This window comes from Schistocerca piceifrons, chromosome 1 (genome assembly GCF_021461385.2).
Source record: "Schistocerca piceifrons isolate TAMUIC-IGC-003096 chromosome 1, iqSchPice1.1, whole genome shotgun sequence".
NCBI lineage: Eukaryota > Metazoa > Arthropoda > Insecta > Orthoptera > Acrididae > Schistocerca > Schistocerca piceifrons.
The window spans coordinates 313012105-313017590 of NC_060138.1; positions in this window are offsets into that span (position 1 = coordinate 313012105).

Consider the following 5486-nt stretch of genomic DNA (forward strand, 5'->3'; position numbering starts at 1 on the left):
GAGTGCAATGTATCAGCAGTGATCAACTATCAAGACATTTTTTGTTTGTTTCATATTTTCTTAACATTCATGAAGTACATCGAACGAGAAATGACTAAAATTGATGTCCTGCGGAAATAGCGAAACGAAATAGTCGTGCCTTGAATGGCAAACGACTCGAGGACGCACTGTGAATAAATTCGTGGCATCAAGTAACCTCATTTTTTCGAATGTCTAAACCGAGAATCGAATTCCACACAAGATCAAAATGTTTCATAACATCTACTTTTGAGTAACATTCTTCTTGTGGATATGATGTATCATTGGTATTTTTGACAATTTAAAAAGACGTATCACCATATTAAGCCTTGAGCAGTAGTACAAAATCAGTTTTGACTTGTACACGATCAAAAATTATTTTCTCTTGTGAACTCTTGCCGCAAAATTTGAGAAAGACCACAGCCATAAAGTCAAAGTTGATGGGTTGTGTATAAGTAAAGTATTTAACTACTTGAGTAGCTTGACTTTGAAGTTTAGTGCGTGTGAAAGAGCAGTCGTAAGTGTCAACTGAAGTCGGCTATAATGTCCGAAGAACCGGCAACGATTTATTTAGGTTACGTTCTTGCTCCAGCGTTAACTGCCGAAGTTATGTCGTCTTGCTAGCTTCAGGTGTGCCGAGCATTAATTCCCTTAATATAATATGAGACATTCCGGAGGAATATTACAGCACCCACTTTTTAGTCCCCCTTCCAACGGACGCAATTGGGCGAATGCCAGATGGTAACTGTGCCTGATGCGTATCGCCGCTGTTTAACACGATACAGTCCTGCATGTCACTACCACTTGCTCTCTTGACATCGCTAAATTCTGACGAAAAGTGAGACAGCTACAAATGTTGTATTACATAGACGTAGCAAACGTCATTACTACCAGCACAAGGAAGAGAAGCGAGAATAATTGAAGCGGAAACAGAATTCAGGAGCACAGGATAGAGTTTAGCGCTGTGAAGATATAGAGGTAATTTACAATATGCACAAGAAATTTGAACAAAGACGTCGAGAAATACAACCTTGAAAAAACTGTGCTAGCATTTTCCTGAACTGGTTTATGGAAATGGTGGGACATTTGTATCATGATGGCCGCGCAGGCAATGGAACACTGAATCCTGGTCCTCTCGAATATGAGTTCAGTGCTTTAACCACAGCACCAAGAAGCTCTGTCGTTATTACGGGTAAGAGAACACAAAACAACGGACAGAAATACAGTTCCCTACGAAGGCGAGTGAATCTGTGATAGAAATGAGGCTACACACAAAATACAAAGTGTAGGATTTTATGTTCAGTGTGCGACCGCAGTTCTCTCCTGTCGCAGTTGTTTTTAATTGTTTTATCGACTGTCTTTCACTATCTCCATCGTCCATATTTCGAAAGGCTTTTAGATGCCAAACATGGATAAGTTGTTAAATTTTGTTTGCAGAACCCTCGATAGAATAAAAAATCGAAATATTCGTTCCATCTGTTAACGTATCTGAAGTTTTAATTTTACGACGATGTTAATGTATCGTCAGCATAGAAACCAAGCCCACTGAAGATGCAGCGGTATCTCGCTTGGGCACGGGCTACTCGCTCAAATGGCTGTCATTCACGACTCCGTAGAAACAGAATTTGACAGAAATGCAGGAAGTCTGTGTCCTTTTCACAAATTTCTGTCCGACAACGTAATAAAGATTGCCGAAACTTGACGTAATAAAGATGCTTTGCACAAGATTGTAGATCTGATCGACCTGCCCTTTTAATCGCGTTTAAAAACGGCAGCCTGTTGTCAGGTTACCCAGAAATACAACTTCACTCCACAGCAAGAAACGCAGCGCTGAGAAACATCTTTGCCACCGACTCGACATTGGGGCAGCAGCGCTGCTCCACAGACCTTCCCATTTCATTAGAATGAGAGCGGCGACACTGAAACCTTAATAGCACCTGCCGGCCATTGCTGAGGAACGTAAAAGCGCTCGCATGTTATTACGGCAGCTGCGCTACGCGTAAATCGGGCGCCGCGGCAGTGACACGGGGCGAGCAGTAGCCGCCGCTTTATGGCGCCATATTTTGCCGCTGGTAACGTCCCTGTTTCGAGGTCAGGCCACGTTGCGGCAAAGGCGATCGCCTCGCCTTCCCCCAGCGTCCGGCTGCGGCGCCATGATCTCGTTTCCTGTAACACGAGAAATCTAGCTTCCCTCCTCTCCATTCCCAATCCGCGAAAGTCGCTGTCACCACAAACGCCTTTTGCCTCTCCTAATCCCATGCCGACAACTGCAAATCCTCCTCATTAAAATATAAGGGCGCAACACGATTGATACGGCCCAAATCTGTAACGAGACGTCAATGGTGGAGGCTTGGACTGTTATGAGTGTAGGAAACAGAACTTCACCACGGGTGACAGTTCAGGTTTGACAGCACTGACAATGGCTTCGGCGAACAGTCAGACAACTAAAAGCTGAATTTAATTGGTTGCGCTCATATGTGGGTGCTACGAAAATAGTGTATGTTCCACCTTCACCTCTTGCCATCACATCGCGCTAAATATCTGTTGTTCATTTACAGACAATGTAAACATAAAAATTCGTCCCCATTACAACACAAAATCGTTTAACGACAACACGTGTCTAATGGCATGCTGACACGCACTTCTTAGACATACACGAACATAGTTAATCGAAAAATTGATGTACGCGATACTTCGAAATTGACGATTGTAAGCGATTTAAGTAGACGACTGACAGATCTCTCATAGTGTTACTCTGAGAAGAATTGAAATACTTTTGTCTTCCCACCTCCCACCCGAACGGTCATTATATCTGATTGACATCCAAAGAACCCGTGTTCAGTCGCCAGTACTGCCGAGGATTTTTCCTTGGAGAGAAGACTGAACGGGAATGTGGAGTGGCAAGGCGGGGAGGGCAAGCGGCATTCAGTCTCGTAATACTAGCAGACGAGCTGCGTGAATGACAGTACACTACAGTACACTGGCGATTGCCATCATGTCCGTGGAGTATTAATCGAAGCCCTTTGTTTAGAGTGACTGGGCGATCTATTGTCTTTCTGTTCTCAGATGTCTTTTGGTGTTGCACGCGATCGAACGGGGCACGTGGTTGGCCGAAAAATTCTTGAGCGTTGATCTGTATGGAAATATGGCTCCAGTTCAAACCACGTAAATATCTACCATGCGATAGTGCCAAGGCGACCTTAGTTGTAGTCTGCTAGCAAGACGCGTACATCGAATTAATGCTTTTCAAGACCACCGTGTCCGTCCATCGTCGGGTATCAACGCGCCCCTTGATTGTACGCTACCTGTCTCCGTGCACAGACACTAGTGTCAACGCTCCTTTGCGTGAATTAATCGCCGTGCCGTAAAAATTGTAGTCGATAGGATTTTTGGTTGCCCAAATTCTGCAGTTGTGGGCGTTGACAGATCCTCGGAGCATGAAATGAGCTTCGTCGGTCCACAACACGTTACTCGTGTCGGGCATGGGATAAGTAGGTGCAGCGGTTGAGCTATCGATCTTGCCTTTGGGAGGAGGAGGTTTCAAATACTTGGAAAGGTGTTCTCCTTTCAACAAATCACTTCAGACCAGTTCTAGAATGGTTCCTCAAGGTAATTCCCCTATTACTTTATTGTTGTTGTTCGGTTTAGTGTCGATGGTACACTAAGTTATAACCTTTCTTTCCTCCAAATGTATGGGAAGGTTATTTATGTACCGTGTGGAGAGAAGACGGTCGTTCTCGTCTAGCACTGTAATGACGAGTGACTGTCTGTTCTTTGGAACATACCGGGTGATCAAAAAGTCAGTATAAATTTGAAAACGGAATAAATCACGAAATAATGTAGATAGAGAGGTACAAATTGACACACATGCTTGGAATGACATGGGGTTTTATTAGAACCAAAAAAAATACAAATATTCAAAAAACGTCCGATAAATGGCACTTCATCTGATCAGAATAGCAATAAATATCTTAACAAAGTATGACAAAGAAAAGATGATGTTCTTTAGAGGAAATGCTCAATATGTCCACCATCATTCCTCAACAATAGCTGTAGTCGAGGAATAATGTTGTGAACAGCACTGTAAAGCATGTCCGGAGTTATGATGAGGCATTGGGGTCGGATGTTGTTTTTCAGCATCCCTAGAGAGGTCGGTCGATCACGATACACTTGCGACTTCAGGTAACCCCAAAGCCAATAATCGCACGGACTGAGGTCTGGGGACCTGGGAGGCCAAGCATGACGAAAGTGGTGGCTGAGCACACGATCATCACTAAACGACCCGCGCAAGAGACCTTTCACGCGTCTAGCAATATGGGGTGGAGCGCCATCCTGCATAAACATCGTACGTTCCGGCAGGTGTTTATCAGCCAGGCTGAGGATGATGCGATTCTGCAACTTATCGGCGTACCTCTCACCCGTCACGGTAGCAGTTACAAAACCAGAATCACGCATTTCCTCGAAGAAAAAAGGCCCGATAACGGTAGATTTGGTAAACCCAACCCATACCGTGACTTTCTCGTCGTGCAATGGAGTTTCCACGACATTTCTAGGATTTTTGGTTGCCCAAATTCTGCAGTTGTGGGCGTTGACAGATCCTCGGAGCATGAAATGAGCTTCGTCGGTCCACAACACGTTACTCAACCAATCGTCATCTTCCACCATCTTTTGAAACGCCCACACCGCAAATGCCCCCCGCTTCATTAAATCGCCAGGTAACAGTTATTGATGCCGATGGATTTTGTACAAATAGCATCGGAGGGTACGCCTAAGTGCCAACCAAGTAGTTGTGTATGGAATGCCGGTGCGACGTGCGACTGCGCGAGCGCTGACTTCCCCGTGCATAGACGAATCCGCTACAGTCTTCATTTCTTCCTGAACTGTCTCAGCAGCATTACGCCTTGTGCTCGGTCGGCCACTACGGGGTCTATCGTCTAAACAACCCGTGGCTTCGAACTTCGAAATCATTCTCGCCACAGCTGCATTTGTCAACGGACCTTTACCCGTTCGAATCCTATGGCGATAGGATCGTAACGCTGAACTAGCACATTCCCCATTCTGATAATACAGCTTCACTAAAAGCGCCTTTTCAGGTAACGTCAACATGCTGCGACTGCTGGCGCATCTGATTCTCTCTCTCATTACAGCTCCTTTTATACACGATTGTCATGCGCAGTCACTGACGTTTTGCTGTCCAGCACCATCTGTCAGACATTTTGTGAACTTTGTTTTCTTTTTTTTTTCTGATAAAACCCCATGTCATTCCAAGCATGTGTGTCAATTTTTACCTCTCTATCTACATTATTCCGTGGTTTATTAAGTTTTGAAATTTATACTGACTTTTTGATCATCCGGTATATTCAGTTTTAGGTTTGGAGCTAGTTGATCATAGTAACTAGCTTGGTTCTGGAAGTATGACCCGAATCCAAGAACTTGGCGTCTTGGTCTGTTAAAACTGTACAGGGGGC